The sequence below is a fragment of the Schistocerca nitens genome, chromosome 10 (genome assembly GCF_023898315.1).
Source record: "Schistocerca nitens isolate TAMUIC-IGC-003100 chromosome 10, iqSchNite1.1, whole genome shotgun sequence".
In the NCBI taxonomy this organism is placed as follows: Eukaryota; Metazoa; Arthropoda; class Insecta; order Orthoptera; family Acrididae; genus Schistocerca; species Schistocerca nitens.
The window spans coordinates 55768718-55788085 of NC_064623.1; the positions used below are offsets into that span (position 1 = coordinate 55768718).

The 19368-nt window shown below is 37.5% G+C and overlaps 1 protein-coding gene across 1 annotated transcript in view; it reads right to left on the bottom strand.

Annotated features, from left to right (window-relative positions):
- Positions 1-704: 704 nt before the first annotated feature.
- The window catches only part of LOC126209861 (mucin-17), a 154312-nt gene continuing 135648 nt past the window's right edge, over positions 705-19368 (bottom strand). The window contains exon 18 of the mRNA XM_049938987.1: positions 705-4559. The gene's annotated coding sequence lies outside the window, so the exon portion shown is untranslated. The remainder of the gene's footprint in view (positions 4560-19368) is intronic.

Genomic DNA, 19368 nt, shown 5'->3' on the forward strand with positions numbered 1-19368 from the left:
AATGTCAATACCAAAACTCGTAGTTTTTGTTTCTCCTCCCGGAACTTTAATTCCATTTCCACATTTCTCCCCAGTGTTTACTACTGTTTGCTCTATTACTGTTTGAATAACAAGAGGGTATGCTACAACCCTACTTCACCCCTTTCTGAATGAATGCTTCCCTTCCATGTCCTGGGACTTTTAGAAACACAATCTAGTTACTGTACAGACAATGTTTTGCCCTGTATTTTATCGTTGATAACTTTCAGAATTATGAAGAGTGTATCCTAGCCAGTACTGTGAAAATCTTTTTCTGAATCTACAAATGTGGGTTTGCCTTTCTTCAAGAGGATTTACCTTAACCAAAATTAGTAATTTTTATATGACAAGAAATGGTTATAGCCACAGACGTACACCAAACACTTTGTAACAATCTATCTCTGCTACTTCAAATGTAATGTTTATAATGACAGACTATATAATGAATTCTCTGCTCTAATAAAACAGGGAATTGATCCATATGATGTCTGAAACTACTGTAAGTTCCAAGAGTTTTTGTGGATTCAGGTGCGGGTCTATTTTTTAGAGCCAACAGCATGCCACAAGTGAAACACACACACACACACACACACACACACACACACACAAATAAATTGAGACACTTTTCTGTCTATAACTTAAATAGTATTTATTATAAACTTTAATTTCTTTTGAAAAATGGTAAAGGTAGATCATAAAATAAGGTACAGTATGTGATAAATAGGCACTATTATGATGAACCTGACATAATTAACACTACATGCAAAAATATAATTCTTTTTACAGGCATTTCGAAACAAGTGCACTTTTCATTGAACATAATTATTAAGATGGTCAAAAAACTTTAAAAATAAAATAGGTATTTTCGGTTCATTTAACATCTGCCTGCAATAGCAATGGAACAACACGTGCAAACATTAATAAGTGATTATGCAGTCCTGGTACATGGTACAAATAACAATGGTAAAAAAAAAGAAACATTATTTTAACTACCGGCATTATGGAAATGGTAACCAACAGTAAAAAAAAATATAATGAAACACACATTTACAACCCAATCTATCAACAGTCAGCTAGTATCTAAAATTAAGATTACTTAGCTTGTAACCCAATTTTCTGAACAAATTTCATTATATAGATAAAATATTCCATAAAATTATCTTTTCTCTGAAAAAACTGAAATATTGTTCCTGAAGCTCACCCTGTAGAGATCATAGCACTTCGCTGCACTTCTTATTTCCATGACTGAATGGAAAGGGCATTTAATGCCCACAGTTGTAATTAGAAACAGTTTCCTTCTCATAGGTAGATTGAGTTGTACCACGTCTGTATTAACGTAACAAACCAGGTACATCAATGCAGACTGAGATATGTGTTAGCACAACTCTGTTCCATAGTTTTTAAAATATTATTTTATTAAATACATAAGTTACTGGTTGTTCTAGTTGCTATGGATAATTAATTACCACTTTCTGACTCCAAATACTGCGGATTACAAGTAATGTATTGACTTGCCATATATTAGGAATTGCATGCTTCATCATATTGGTTTACTGTTAGGTACTTATTTTTAACTTCAAAGAAATTTTATATGAAATCTTCCTAAGCCTTCATAAATCTGTTTTAAATATGGACACAATAAGTGCTTTAGAAGGCTTTAACACACTTGTGTGCAAACAAAATTCACAAGGCACTTGCCTTAAGGAAGATACTTTGGAGATTACACACATATCATGGTAAGTTGTCACAAAAATATAAATACAGAATTTCCAGAACTATCAGTGTTTGGAGCCAAATGGCATTTCAGGCTGTCCTGGTCTTTAAAGCTGCCAGATAAACAAAAGTCTTAGATGTTTGTGCTGACATCATCTATACTGAATAATTTCATTGGCAAATCCACACTGGAAGCCAGCTTAATAATACAAGTTTTGGACTGTATTCAGTGAGAGGACAATTTCAGTTAACAGCGCTTCCAATGGAAGGCTTCTGCTGCCTGTAAAGATGTACAAGTGAGATGGTGAGTACTCACACAAGTAAGGACTCAAAAGTTCTATGTGCACACATTTGCTCATAATATTCTAAAATGACTGATAATACAAATTTAGATTAACACAATATATTTTACACAGTAAAGCGAAGAAGTACTGGTATTATTAGCTGAAGGGCATCACTGTAAAAGGGGGGAAACTACATATACAGACTGCCAAACAAAATTTAAAGGAAGAGAACTGAAGTGGGGAGAAACACTTAACTGAAAATGACTTTCACTAACAAAGAGGTTTTACAAAGTGGAATTATGAAATATTAGAGAGATAAATAAATATGAAGCTTTTTAATTGCTTGTAACATTTCAAAATTCTACCACATTCCAGCAGCTTTACAGCCCAAAATGCCGACCTAGTTAAGACAAGATTTCAATGAATACCATTTCCCACAGGTCAAAAATAATGGTGCTACTACTCGACCGCAAATGCGGTTGGTGTATACGTACATATTTATATATTTACAAATCATTTTCATTGAAATGTATTTGATACTGCTCTTTAAAAAAAGTAAAGAGCTATTAACATTACCATTCTAATTCTTATACTGTATTTACATAACTCAGGATGATTTTTAACTATTGCTTGTTTGTTTCTACACATATTACTCCTCCTTATTGATAAAAATTACAAAAACTGATGAATTAATCTTTTCTTGCCTTACTGAGTCTCATAGATTCCCAAAGATATGGGAGGAAATCTCAAATGTAGCACTACTTCACTGAGAAACAAGACACTGAAAAGAATCAATAGATTAGGAGTGACACTATGAGCTTACTTACTAAACAACTTTTTTCTTTTTACAAGGAAACAGTACACACATCTGATGCTAACAAAATACAGATTCTTGAAAAACTGTTAAGAACAATCTTTGTAAGCCAAGAAAATACTTATTCATTAGTTTTACAATGTAATTACATCTGCCACTTTTATGAAAAGCTTTGTATTATTCAGACAGGACAAATGTAACATTTGAGCAAGCTACGTTTATAACTACAGCTCTCACGTTTGACAAAAATATTTTCAGGCACAATGAAGACAAAGTGTTCTTCCAAAAAGACCTGACTCAAGATTTTTTTCCCTAGCCATCTGAAATGAGCACTAAAACAAGATTTCTCAGAAATTGTATTACTCACTGAAAAAGTTAACTGCTCAAGGAGTCTGCCCAGAAGGAAAAAACTTTTAAATGATTTGTGTGTGACAGTGCTAAAATGTCACCAACTGTACGCATAAATAACTGTAGCCATGTTGTCAATAATTTTCAGATTACAAGGAAAATGAATATGAAACTTTATTACAAGCAAGCTACAAATAATGCTTAAAATGTTTTCTTTTTGATTACACCAAAACTGTCTAGTACACAAACAAAACAGCATTAAAAAAAACTCATGGAATCTTTCCTGATTAATATCAGCTTCTTGTATCCGACATTGGTTGAAAACCAAACAAATGACACATATTTCAGTCTAAAATTACTTTCCTCTCATTTTAAAACAGTCTCTGCTTTGACAACAAACAAACATATACAAGATATCAACAAATGTAAAAAATATCTTTTAGGAATCACAGCAACAAAATGCACCAACATCAATTAAATCTGTTGCAACCCCAATTCACAGCTGGAACCTTTGTATCCATATATGACGAGAAAAGGATTTTAAACATATGACAATTCACATTACTGACAAATATCTTCACCAGTAGCAGCAGATCCAAAAAGACGGGCTGTAACTTTCCAGACACCTTCAAGAATCACGAAATTGAAGCAAATTCGAAGGAAACATTCACTAAAACTGATACCACAGTTCAAACAATGTCACAATTTAACATATCCTAGTTTGTTTATCACTTTTTGACTATATCAATACCTATGCGAGATTTTGCACATGTGCACACACTTAAGTACATCACTTTCTGCAATGCCCATGAGAATCATGGGCATTCACTGTACATGAAGAGACATTCTCTATACACACAAATTTCCTAAAACTGAACCAAATATTAACATCAGTCCATTCCACAGATATAAGTGAGTGAACAAGTTCTGTGATAAACCTCCTATGACAGTTTTAAAAAGCTAAAATGAATTGTCTCTATCAGAAATATCACATATAACAATGGTATCTTGTTATCTACCTGCAGTTACTTCAGTGCTTACGAACTGGTAATAATTCATAAAAATAATCTTACTCCACACCACTACAGGGCAAAATTTCAATAACAAGTCTTTACAGATATTGTCAAATACATGACAGGAAATAAAGGCACAAATGTGCCCATGACAGGTGAAAAGTGTATGAAGCATTTAAGCTCTGACAGAACGACAGTTTACTAAATACCAGTGGATTAAAATTGGAGGCAAAGTGAGCAATGCTTTGCACAATTTTCATAAAACCATTTCACGCCAGTGCCTATGTTGTTGACAATCAGCTTCCATCTGATGTGTACGTTGGAACCAAGACTGCTGTAACGTAATAGCACTTTGATGTCATTGGTCACCTAGGATAAAAAGCAAATTTGGAGACGAGTTAGTTACACATTCTATACATCATGTGCATGTCATAAGTTAATGCTTAACACTAAATGTTTATATATATTTGTATGTGTGTGTGTGTGTGTGTGTGTGTGTGTGTGTGTGTGTGTGTGTGTGTGTGAGTGAGTGAGAGAGAGAGAGAGAGAGAGAGAGAGAGAGAGATTAATGACACAAATAGGGCAAATTACCTGACAACAATAACTGTTACTAGTGAGTTGAAATATTTGTTGTGAGCAGATGTGTTGCATTTTGATCATAAACACCCTTGTGAATAAACAAATTTTTGTAAAAAAAAAGTGACCCCTACACAATACAAACAAGGATGGATGTTGAATATTGACTAATTTCAGGCTCTGCCCATTTCTGTACGTCACATATTTTGTATTTGGGGTATACATGGTGTTGGCAGTTCTATTTATGTCATCACACTTCAGGTGTAGCTCAGATCTTCATTATCCAGTATGATCAGCTTCATGTGACAACTATACAACTATGTGTAATATGTAACGGAGAATTTGATCTTATTGGAGTTCAATGTGTGTCATGGTGTAACAAATTTGGCAAATGCTTGTGAAAATGGTCAAAGCCAGAAACCAGTCAGCCAATATTTAAATAGAAAATTATGTGCAAACAATACAAAAAATATATTTTCTTCAACATGAGGGCTCCAAGACACGGCATACTGCAAACTTTTATAAGGATGTGCGAAATATTTTCGTAAGGTGGTGCTCTTTTCTGAGCTCATAATTGCTCGCTATAAATATTTGCAGAGGCTTCCAAATTGTGAGGGGCAATGACATGTAGTGTGAAGCTGGTGGCAAACTTACTATAATTGTGGGGCACACAACTGTGAATGTGGCCATCGCCTTCACTGATTCTGAGGGCTTCCCAACAGCCAGTGTAGAAGAAATGGTTACATGCAGCTTCCTTGCTGACAGTTAATATTTAATGGGTGTTCTTACATTGTGAAAAACATTCAACTCAGTATCAGACAGGGTATATACGATCTGGGACAACTGGGAGACTTGGGAAAAACCCGGAAATTTTTTCATTCGGGAGAAAACCGGGAATTTTTTAGAGTCCCAGGATTTTTTTTGTTTTAGTTTTCAGTTAAATTTTCGTAATTTTGAGTGGTAAGAAATAATACTCTAACAAAGGATATTACTGTGTCCCGTTACTGCAGAATAATACTGCAGCAATAAAAAAAAATTAAGTTGCAAAGGAAATGTGCCAGATACAACAACAAAGAAACAGTACTCATATGCCAGCAGCAAAATGTGTCAAAGCCTTTAGGAAGACTATGCAGGAAGACTATGCAATACTTCATAACAACAAATTGCCTCCGATGAGCATGACATCACAACTTTTTACATTAAATTTGTGTGTGCAGTTGCGAGCGGGCCCATGCACATGCGCTGTTGATCATGCATGTATAGTATCTTCTCCTGCTTTGGGCTAGTGAATGTGGTGGTTAGCTGTATAAGCAGTAGCAGCAAGCAGCAAGATGCTTCCCAGAAAAATTTTACTGGCACGCACAAGCTGCCATATCCACTGGGAGCAAACCGAGGTATCTGCACCAGGCGGCAATTTCAGTCAAGCATTAATCTTCTTGCAGAATAATGAAGTTATTTTTGTCGATTTGCTAAAGTGATATGGTTTTTATTAATCTTTTCCGATAAGGCTGTCAATTTATTTGAAACGAAGTGTTTAATTCAACACTACTGGCTAGTTTCAACTGTTCGCTGCATTTCAAAAGATCATGTTTTCATCTTCTAGCAAGTACGGCATTATACCATAGTAAAGAACCAAATATTAGATAATACTGTATGGTACTCCAAGAAAATTTACAACCAAATCTGGAAATACGAATGTGCACTTTAAGCTGAATTATGCATTTTAGTATGGTTCACGAAATTCCGATGCTCTTGGAATATCCTCTGATGTCTTGTTTCTTTATGACATAATGTAAGATCTAATAATGTTTTACTCGTACGAACCTAAGGGTTCAAATGGCTCTGAGCACTATGGGACTCAACATCTTAGGTCATAAGTCCCCTAGAACTTAGAACTACTTAAACCTAACTAACCTAAGGACACCACACACACCCATACCCGAGGCAGGATTCGAACCTGCGACCGTAGCAGCGAACCTAAGGGCTTCCTGTGTTATCGTAGCGGCACAAGGGCGGTGATGCCTGTTATCTGGTGCTCTCTGGCAACTGCTGAAAGGAACCTCTTTCTAACTGGTCGCGGAAAAATATTGCGAATGATTGATTGAAAAGCATTACTTTCAAAGTAAATTTCCTTTTACACAAGATGAACTGTGTGCAATGAATTTCTAAACTCTCAGAGCATTTGTCTCTCATTTAAAAATCAACTCTTCGAGGATGACCATTTAGAAAAATTTCGAACCCAGAAAATCAGACATTTATGTTGTTATTCAAAATTTCACTGGCACATCTGTGTGATGTATCTTAAAGTGTAACACGCGCAAAAAAGATCAATATTACACGTGAAAGTTTAGCTTCTCTTGCAGCTTATCAATCGTCAATAACAATATTATATGTGAAAGCTTTGCTTTTCTTGTAGCATCACTATGTATATTAATTTAAACCATTCACTTTTCCTATTTGAGTGTATGCACTACTTAACAGTGACAATGCTATTGGCTGACTACATCACGTGTCCTATGCTCTGAATATCTGCTGTATCGGCTGGCGAGATCATGTGACTTGAGGTATGACTGGCTTACAAAAGCACATCGCAATCTCTATTTAAATGCTTCGGAAAGTAACAGCATGTTTGGTGGAATCCAAATTTATACTTTTGTAATACGAAAATATGCAGCGGACATGTTGCTGCACATCAAAGATCTTTCCAAGAGTTTCAACCATTACCATTCAAAAGATTGACAAGTTTTACATTTCTGAGGAAAAGTATACAGTCGCTTAACATGGAAAAAGTGTATTTTTAACCGGGAAATTGGCAATTTTCTTTCATTGTCCACTTATACACCCTGATCAGAGTTTGATGTATTAAACTGTTCCTGCACAGTTGTGTAACTATAATCTACTGTAGATACCTCAAACAAAAAGACATGCCCCATGGTTGCAAGAAAGCAAAGGTCACACCTGTCTACAAGAAGGGTAGCAAAGTGATCCACAAAACTACATTCTAATAACCTTGACATCTGTTTGTTGCAGAATCTTACAAGGAGAGGTCCCCAGTAGTGGAATCACCTTTTGAAATCATCTATACAGTTATGTAGGTTATGGTCCAAGGTTCACACCCTGTAGCCATTCATTCTGATGGGCCCTCATTTGTGAGTAATCAACAAAAAATTTTTTTTAGAATTCTGCATGATGCTCTGTAGCTTTAAAAAAATAGAAACATTAAACAGACTGGTAGCATAACAGTTAAAGGTAAATTCCTCACATGCTAAATGTTGTGGTTTGTATCTCTTCACATGCTTTGAAATTTGTTATCTCTAAATCTTTAACAAAATGAGGCTGATCGTTATTTTTATTCAGTTAATTGATGTTAATGTATTTTTTTTGTTTCTATTTGTTTGTCAGCTGTTATTTTTCTTCCTTTCGTTTATTTCCTACTTGGAATCTTTGGTCACATGATTTGAATTACTGTTATGTAATAACTTCGCTTCAATTTACTCCATTTCATCATCTTATATTTTTGTCCATGTTACTGCATTCATGATGTTTTTCCTCATTTTACTGGAAATTCCTTTCTTTCATTTAACCCTTCTACATTATTTTGTCCATGGTACAATGAGAATTTATGTTTTAAATGTCTGTGTGAAGATTACCATAAAAATGTATATCTTGTGATGAGAAATACAAATTTGGCACCATTGCAAGATCAATGTGAATACATTATTTCATCTTCTGTTTTTAACAGCTAGATCAACATTTTCAAATGTTCAAATGTTATGAAAGATACACAAAAATAATTAAATTTGCAGGCACAAATATCACAAGTTAAAAGAATAACAGGGAGAAAAAATGAGACCAAATTAAAAAGTTAATACAATGATTAAAATGATGTGACAAAGGAATAGAAATAAAAAATTACATTTAAACCAATTAATTGAATAAAAATAATGATCAGTCATTTCAATAAAGTTTTTAAAACACAAAATTTACAAGTGCCTGAAGAGATGTGAACCCACAACCAGTCTGTTTAATGTTCTTATTTTTAAAGCTGTAGCGCATCACACAAAATTCTGAATTTTTTCTTCTTCCCACGGATTAAAAGCAAATGAGGGCTCACAAGGGTGAACGGGTGCAGGGCATGATACCTTGGACCCTAACCTACATCACCATACAGATGATTTAAAAAGAAAAGTCAGTTTCACTGATATGGCTGTCTCTTCTGAACTCTCACATAATTAGGTATCTCGAGCAGACTGACCTCCTCCATGGCAACCAGCATGGATTCTGGAAACATCAATTGTATGAAACCCAACTCACACTTTTCTCACATAACATACTGAAAGCCATGGATCAATGCAGCAGTTAGATGCAGTATTCCTCAATTTCTGTAAAACATTTGACCTGGTACAACATCTACGCTTATTATCAAAAGTATGATCATATAGGGTACCAAGCAAAATTTGTGTCTAGGGAGAGCACAACATGTCACCTGGGATGGGGAGTCATTGACAGGTGTAGAAGTAATTTCGGGTGTGCCTCTGGGAAGTATTTTGGAACCCATACTGTTTATATTGTATATTAATGACTATATGGGCAATATTAATAGTAACTTCAGACTTTTCAGAGATGATGTATTGATCTGTAGTCAAATACTGATAGAAAGAAGCAACACAAATATTCAATTGGATTGTGATAAGATTTCAATGTTGAACAAAGATTGTTGACTTGTTTTAAATATTCAGAAATTTAAAACTGTGCACTTCAGAAAATGAGAAAACATTCTAGGACTACAATATCGATGATTCACAGGTGGAATTGGTCAATTCATATACATACCTATCTGTAACAATTAGTAGGAATATGAAATGGTATGGTCAGAAAGCCTCGGTTGCTGGTAAAGTAGGTGGCAGACTGTGGTTCACTGGCACAATACTAGGGAAGGGAAGGCAGTCTGAAAAGGAGATTGCATGCCAAACACTCTTGAGACTCATCCTAGAACATTACTCAAGTGTGTAGGACCTGTACCAAATAGGACTAACAGGAGATACGGAATGTATACATGTAAGGGCAGCACGATTGGTCAAAAGTTAGTTTGACCATGGGAGAGTGTCATACAGATGGTGAAGAAACTGATCTGGCAGACTCTTTAAGACAGATGTAAATTATTCCAAGAAAACCTATTCACAAAGTTTCAAGAACCAAATTTAAATAACAACTCTAGGAATATATCACCCCCCAGTACTGCTTGCAAAGGGATTGTGAGGACAAGATTCAACTAATTACAATCATACGGAGGTATCTAAATGATCACGCTTCCTGTGTCCCATATGTGACTGGAACAGAAAAAAAAAACCTTAGTAACTGGTACAACAAGATACACATCTACAGGCACTTTACAATGATTCACAGAGAATAAACTTAGCCAGAAAACAATTTCAATAAAGGAAACATAGTAGAATTACTTGAATGAAATGAAATGTTGTGTGGCTTGGGCCTCTTGTCGGTAGACCGGTTGCTGATGTAAGTCTTTTTGGTTGATGCCATTTCAGCGACTTGCATGTCGATGGGGATGAGATGATGATGAAGAACAGTGCATATTCTTATCCTCACTGAATGTGATGTATTTGCAAGTGAAATGTGAACTTAAATTTGTCAGCACAGCCATGTTTTGATCTACGTACTTTCCAAATCTGTTGAATTGAACAGATATTCCAACAACTTTTAATTGAAAGCTCTGTTTCCCCTGGTTAAAGCAACTCTGTGAGCTATTCAGAAATATATCTTCATTAGCCTACATATAAAATACTGGAAGAGTTAAAGCTAAGATCACTGTTCATATTTTGACATTTATCATCTTTGTAAGAAGATGAGAAATTCCCTCTATTTAAAATACTGCCATCTTAGATTGCAATGATTCCATGACAACATATCAAAGTTAAAGTGATGGGAACCAAGCCACTTCTCATGTGCATGAAGGGGTAGGTACCATCTGGAACCAAGTCTGAGCTGTTTCTTGAAGTGTTTCTGGCAGATAAAATATTCCATCTTCTTTCAGTCATGTACCATGGACACCAATGTTTCTTCTTCTGACATTGCAGCCGATAACCATACAGATATTATCAAGGTAAGCCAATGACTGAATTAAAACCACTCGACACAATGATGTAGTGTGGAATAAATGTATGTGCGACAAGAGACAGCCTTCACAAGAGTGGCTGCTACAGATTATACTTCATGCGGCCAAGAATAAAACATATCAAGCACCAAGTCAGCAAACCCACAGTGCTTACTAATTCTGGGATAAATTATTAAAATGGATGGCACATGTAGCAATGCTGAGCAGCGAAGAGTCAGAACAGCAATTCCTCTGAGAGCACAGATATGAAGTGAATGGTTACCATGGCTTGTCGAGCTGGAAACACTTGTCTCGGTTGAGCAGGATGTCTGCTACTCTTATTTCTAGAGCCTTCTTGACCACTGAATGCCAATATGACAATGACAGTACCTTCACTATCTCATAATCCCACTGCACATTTATAGGGCTGCAGAAAGTAGGTGTGTCAGTGGTGTTCAAATGCACTTCTCTTGTATAGTGTGTACTATTTGCCATATGCAAAGAGTTACTTATGGCAAACAGTACACACTGTACAAGAAAATTGGTAAGAGTACCACACTGATAAAGAATTTGATATATACCTGCCTTTCACAAAAAAGTGTATCATTTTTCAAAGACCCCAGAGGGGCTGCCATCTTGGCTGCTGAGCGGGAAGATCACACCCACTTTAAGCTGCTTCATTATTCAGGCAATTTTTGGAGAAATGTTTCCCATATATGCGTCATCCATTTTAATAAATAACCACACAATGTGTAAGCCATGCAGATTCACTGACTCAGTGCTTGTTATTATTCTTAGACTCAAACTTTTACCTGTGATTGATACTCTTCTGACTACTGTCATTTCTGACATGCACGCCTATGCTCCACACTACATCACTGCATCAGATGGTTTTAATTCAGTCTCCGACTCACCTTGGAACTGGCTGTAATGGTTATCAGCCAAAACATCAGAAGAAATATTGCTGTTCCAATGTATGTCTGAAAGGCGTTGGAATATAAAGGTCTGGGCCGTAAGGTGGATGTTAAAAAAATGTCGCATTCACAGAGTTGCAACAATTCCTGTATTTGTCAGGCAATGTGAGGGCAGGCACTGTTATGCAAAAACACAATACCAGTAGTCGAGAACCTCCATCATTTGCTGTGAATGGCTCTTCTCAGTTTTCTAAATGCCTCTCAGTATGCTTCAGAAATGACTGTCCTATAACACTGTACAAAATCCACAAACAAGATTCTTTATTGTGTTGTCTTCCGCCAGGAGACTGGTTTGATGCAGCTCTCCACATTAGTCTATGCTATGCAAGTCTTATCTCTGTGTAACTACCACAACCTATATCCATTTGAACCTGCTTACTGTATTCAGGCTTTAGTTCCCCATTATATTTTTTATCCCTTTCAAACAACAAATTGACAATGCCTTAATGCTCACCACGTGTCCTATTAACCAATCCCTTCTTTTGGTCAAGGTATGCCATAAATTTCTCTTCTCTCCCATTCGATTCAGTACCTTCTCATTTGTTACTTAATCTACCCATCTGATCTTCAGCATTCTTCTATATCACCGTATGTCAAATGCTTTTAGTCTCTTCTTGTCTTAACTGCCTACTGACCACATTTCACCTCCATACAAGGCTGCACTTGAGAAAAATAACTTCCGAAAAGACTACAGCTGAACTTATACGAGATGTTAAGAAATTCATTTTTTTCAGAAATGGTTTAATTGTTATTGCCAGTCTGCATTTTATATCTTCCTTACTTTGGCCACCATCAGTTATTTTGTTGCCCAAATAGCATAATGCAACTACTTCTTTTAGTGTCTCCTTTCCTAATCTAAACTCCTTCGGCACTGACTGGTTAATTCACTTACATTCCATTAACTTAGTTTTATTTATGGTCATCTCATAATCTCCTTTCAACACATCATCCATTACATTCTACTACTCTTACAAGCCCTTTGCCATCTTTGACAGAATTAAAATGTTATCACTAAAAAAGAAAGTTTGTACTTATGCTCCCTGAAATCTCAAATTTCCCCTGGTTTCCTTCACAGGTGGTTCAATGTGCAGACTGAATAACATTGGTGATAGGCTACAGCCCGGTATCACTCCCTTCTCAACTTCTGCTTTCCTTTCACTTCCTTTGACTCTTAAAACTGCAGTCTGGTTTCTGTGCAAATTTACATAACCTTTAGGTATAAGTATTTAATCCCTGCTATCTTCAAAATTTCAGACAGTGTCATAAGGTTTCTCTACATCTCTAAATGTTATGAGTGTAGTTCTGCATTTCTTCAACCTATTTTCTAAGGTAAGTCTAAGGCTTGGTATTGCCTCACCTCTAGTTACATTTGTTCGGAATCCAAACTGATCATCCCCAAGGTCATATTATACCAGTTTTTCCATTCTCCTATGCACAATGTGTGTCATTATTTTGCAACCCTGACTTATTAAACTGATGATTCAACAGTTTTCGTACCTGCAGCACTTCCCTGCTTAGGAAATAGAATTGCTACATTTTCCCAAAGTTTGAGGTATTTTGCCCATCTTGAGGGATCTTGTTTCCACTTAGGTCTTTCTGTGCTCTATCAAATTATTGATGCAGTATCATTTCACCCATCTCATCTTCACCTACTCTCTCTTTCTATAACACTGTCCTCAAGTTTGTTCCCTTTATATAGATGCTCTATATATTTCTTCCACCTTTCCATCTGAGCTCCTAATACTCAAACAGCTTCTTCTTTTATCTCTAACTACACTACAATAAACCAAACTAAATTCCACTGGAACAGGCCTTGGAAGGCCCAATAATACAAATCAATTACAGTGTCGTCGTCAACCTATTGGTGTCATTGGATGTGGATATGGAGGGGCGTGTGTTCAGGACGCTCTCCTTGCTGTTGTCAGCTTTCATGACTGGAGCCACTACTTCTCAATCAAGTAGCTCCTCAGCTGGTCTTAGAAGGGCTGAGTAGACCCTGCTTGTCAACAGAGTTCAGCAGACCCGGACAGTCCTGTCCGAGTGCTAGCCAAGCCCAACAGTATTCAACTTCGGTGATCTGATGGAAACCACTCTAACCACCGGTGCAAGGCAGTTGGTTTCTTATCTACATAGGCCTCCTTAATTTCCCTATATGTAGGATCTGCTTTTCCTCTAGCTATGCATGCTTCTAGGGGCTTGCATTTGTCCTTTAGCCTCTTCCAAAAATGATAGCCAAGATCTTTGTGGCATGCTTCTTTTGATTTGTTGAGCAAGGTGATCTAATGCCACAGCATTGCCTGCTATTCTGTCCTCATTTTTGGGTCAGATACCGATATCTCATCACTCATCACAATTTTCTTCAGCTGACCATCTCCTGTCACATCGAACTCAAAACATTCTCTTAAATGTTGTAAACAGTTATGTGATCAACTAACAAAGACAACAAACATTTCTTTGCAAAACAGTGTCATACTTCCAATGAATGTCGAGCGTCTAGTGAAAACACTTCAGCTACAAACAGTGAGTCACAGTGGCAGCCGTTGCCCCAGGGGTCAGACTGAGTTTTGAAATTGCAATGGACACATAATGCTCTCTCTATATCTGTGTCTTTCTTCAGTGAATTTCTGTTCCATGAACTTCTTCCAGAGTAAGGAAACACATTACATCCCTTTGCTCTTAACAGAAGGTTCCATTTATCTGTTTTCAGCACTACCGAGTCCAGTGGGTCAATGCGTGCACGTGGTCGTTAATCGTCGAATGGGTGTGGCCATATCCCTCTAGTGGCAAGTTTGAGGCCTCAGTGCTCTTATAGAGATGACACATTTTTCTGTAGGCAACAGAATTACACTTCACTTAGTGTTTTTCATTTTATGACCTCCAGCTTGTTTATTTTTCACAACAGCTAACTTCATTTACAAATAAAAAAAAATAAAATAAAAAAAAAAAAAACACACACACACACACACGAGCAGAGTGGTTGGCTATCCACATCCAATTCATGATTCGTTGTGTTAACGTAACGTATCATGAATTGGATGTGGATAGCCAACCACACTGCTCATTTGTAATTTCTTATGATTTGTAAATGAAGTTAGCTGGTACTGTGCTTCACTCCCAGCAATTCAAACTCAAGTATTAGCTTCCAGCCTAACCATAACATTGGAAATTGTGATATACTTGTAAAATAACAGCAAAATATTTGTGACAAATTGCATTTTAAGACTAAACGATTCTCACAGGCTACCGTATACTGTCATCCACTCAGCTGCGAACAATGATACTGAATCACCAACAGCAGCATGCAATGGAAAAGCTACAAACACTGTAAGTGTACTTTGGCCATGAAGAAAATCAACAAGACCAAGTCTTCACAGTCCCCTTGCTAGACCATTCCAAATACTACAGTCTTCAGATATACATGGTCATGCATATTTTCTGCTGTTAAGTGCCCACTTCCCATTAGGCAGTTGTCTCCAGATCCAACCACCTCCATTTAATTTTCATTATGGCCATAATTATGTATTCCACTGAAGTCCTGTCTGTCTGTTTTCCTGTCTCTCCCAGTAAATCCCAACACGCACATCTCTACCGCTTGCTGGGCAGCCCACAGCTTTGTAATGTTCTTTTTTGGATTAAAAATCTGTGTCAAACTGCTTTAAACTGACACACTGCCTGGAAACTTTCCTTTTTGCACAGATCAGAAACTCAAGTTTTGAAAATCCAAATTTGTTTACCAAAAGCACTCCAGGCCTGCTTATTATTTATGCCCCCCTGCCTCCCAAGTCCTTGGCTAACTGCCCTACAGACAAAAACTCGTCAACAGGTCCCAGTACTTAGTTGTTAATTCGTACTAGATTCTTTTCAATGTACTGATAACACATTATTTTAGTCATATAATAACTGATTAACAAGCCTATTTTCAAACTCATTTTATGGAGTTCTTCCATTTGTAGTTAAACTTTTATATTGAGCTCAAGGACTTGGAACCATCAGTGTACAAAAATATGCTATTCGCAAGTTGTGAGCGAAGTTCGAGAAATTTGCAGCGATAGGTCAGCTTGAGAATTGAATCCTTCGGGAACGAGCTGAGGTCAAAATGAACAAAAACCTGTGCCTGAAGCTAAGATGGTGAAGGGCTCTCACCTATTCAGAAAGAAGCAGGTGACGAAAGCGGACGCCAGAAGGCTGCAGAGAAGAAACGTACGTGTCGTATTGGCAGTCAAGAATGTCATAAAAAAAAGGGTCAAAGGTGGGTGAGCTGTGCGTGGCTCGTGTTCATGTCATCTCTTATTTAACATCCTGTTTTTGCTGTACTGCCACTTTGTTATGTTAGTTTCAGTTACTTCTGTCACTGAGTTGCTGCCTTACCTGTAAATGAGCGGCAGCAGTAGCGCTTATTCATATAAGCCCTGCCGTATTATCTTTGTTGGACTGCTATTACTTCCCGACCGTCGTGTGTCAACCAATCAGTTGGAACGTGCCAGCAGTTAGTTTGGGCATGGCAGCAGTGAGGTCCGGACTGCACTGACTCGCCCGACAGTTGCCGACACACATCATTTGAGTGGGGACGATTTTGGTTGGTCGTCAGTTGGTCATCTTGTAGGACGACGTGTATTTGGCCGGCGATCGCTTATGGGTTTGCTGTGTGTGCCGACTTGTGATTCGTCGCTGTTATTGTACTGTCTCATCTAGGAGTACAATGTTATCAGCAAATTGAAAGTGGCTCAACTATCTGTTATTAATCTGTACTAGATCTTAGTTTTTACAGATTAATGTTTTGAAACATTTCTCTTGGTCTGCAGGGAGTAATTTTTGTGATCTGAAATCTCCCTGTCCAGCTCCTTTTTCAATTTTGAATTTCTCACTATCCCAAAGAAGTCTTATGAAACCTGTAGCCTTGGTGTTAGCAGTCGGCAAAAAATTTAGTCCTCTACAGGAGATATTGTGCTAATACTGTGTATAACAGCATTTAGCTTCAAGAATAGCCGTAAGTTTCTTCAGTCTACCATAATCAGCTAATGATTTCACTCTGTAGAGCTACAGTCTGTAAACCAACGAGTGAGCAACACTTGGTGGGGGAAGTAGCCTTTCCCAGAAGAATGCTTTACCCACGCGTACAGGATGGCTAACAATCAGTTTCCTGCTAGCAGTACAGTGCAACAGTGGTGATTTACACAGATACTGATGATGAGTGTTTCTTGCTTTAGTTGTATCAGTTGCTAATTTCGGTATCCCAAATATTTAGTGGAAAATAAACATTCCTATGTATGCATAAGGATTTTGTTGTCATTCACTTCCACACTGTGGAAAGTCCAGCGTAACATTAGAAATCGGCCTGTAATTTTTTTCATTATTTTTGTGACTTAGCTGGGTACAGAGAGTGGGGACTGACTCGCTCCCATGTCAGTTTACCGAAGAACTGTACCAAACTGTGGGGGTGTTGACTGCTACGTTTCACCTGCTGCTCATTCAGTTACAGACATTTTTTTATGGGGGTTTAAGATAGGATGATTTAGCAGGCCAGTCAATGTGTGACAGGATGCACTGGTGTCTGTCAATCAAGGAATGTATACACGTGTGGCCCTACGGTCACAGCTGCTGTCGTCTTTGAAGACAGCAGTGCGCACTGCACTCCTCATGAGGGTGTGGAAGAAATGGCAATACTTGGTCAGTGGGAATCCTGGCAGAAATATCAGGGAGGCAGGCCTGAGCCGCAGTAAGAAAAATATCGGCAAAACTTCAAAGAAAAGCCCGTGATGATACACCAACAAATTGAACAACTTCATTCACAATTTTGTCATGTGCTCCACCACAGAGCCCTCTCTGACACCACCCTCTTCATCGTTGTGTACCCACAAACTAACTACAGCTGGGCCTCTCTCATCCTGGGGTCTGAGTGACTTGCCTTCCTTTTTAATCCTTCACAACTTTTATCTGTCTCCTTCCTGAGGAAGGAACTATTAGTTTCAAAAACTAGGACGAGATGTAACTTTCATTTTTGCGTGTACCTACTGGCAGTACTACACATTTCGCTTACTTAAGATAGGTAGTGAACAGTAATTCTGTCTCAAAAATAATCAGTTTTCTCAACTGAACTTTCCTCCGATACAGTCAAAGCCTATAATGTGCACCATAAACTCTCACATGGGGGGAGTAGGGTGGGAGGGGGAACATTCCCAGAGTTTCATGCTAAACAATTACTTGAATCGGTGCAGCTCATAGAATTTGTAACCAAGGGACGGACAATTGAATGAAGTGTTACACTCTCTTCAGTTAAAACTTCCGGGCTGAGAGGCCATGATTGATGTACAAAACTGCTTCCTGACTTGTCTCCAATTTTATGAGCCATCTTCTAAGGTAAAAAGGCTACTCCCACTAGGGTTTGAGGGGCTCTTGCATTTATGGAGCACACAGAGAGCTCTGCCATATGTCATGTGATGCCAACTGTGCGACTGTCTCTGCTCGGCATCATCATTCTCTATTAAAAATAATCTACTGTATTAGCGCAAAGTTTATGTCCATATTTTATCTAACTTCAAACCACCATCTTTTATATTAAAATTATTAACAGTCACTTTTTGTTATGTCCCAAATGACAGTTCTTTTGTATTTGGCTACAAAGGTGCTTTTCGTGGTTCCAATGTACATTTGTTCACAACTGCACGGAATTTTATATATCCAGATGTTGCTGGGGGTGCTGTGCACCTTTTGCCGTTCTTAAATATTCACTAATCTTCCTGGTGGGTCTACAGATCATTTCAGTCCCATGCTTGGCCAAAACTTTCATGATATGATCCATAATTCTGTTAATGGACAGGAGAAAAACTTTTCCAGGTGGCTGGTACTCCTGGCTTCTTCTCTTCTTAGATGGAATGCTCAATCAATCTCCTTGCTAGCATATCCATTTTTATTGAAGACCAACTGTAAATGATTTTATCCTGCACAGACGCACAAAAAAGGATCTGTTGTTTGGGATATAACATAAATTGGTTGTAGCAGAACATGTTTTTGGAGATGGGAACCACAAAATAAAATTCAGTGAGATGAGTGTTTTGGTAAGGACACTGCATTATCATGTATGCTTGTATAGAGAAGCAGTAGTAATTCATAAACACCAAAATACTTTTAACAGAAAAGAAGAATGTTTGAAGTTAGATAAAATACTGATGTTGAGTTTGCGCCAATAGAATGACAGTCAATCACTTTCAACTGAGGATCATGATGTCATGCAGAGATAGTCATACAGTCAGCACCATATGATATATGATGGAGCCCTCCATATGCTCTCTAAATGTGAGAGCCCCTGAAGCCTTAGTGGCAGCAGCCGTTTCACCTTGGAAGATGTCTCCCGCAGTTGGAGACGAAATGTCATGAGGCAGTCTCAGCCTGGAAGTTTTGAGTGGAGAGAACACGGGCCACAAAAGCCTTCACTGTATGATTAAGCCGTAACACTGGTTGTTACAGTAGAGGAAAATAAACCAAAACTGACATAAAAAATTATATGCCTCAGTATTTG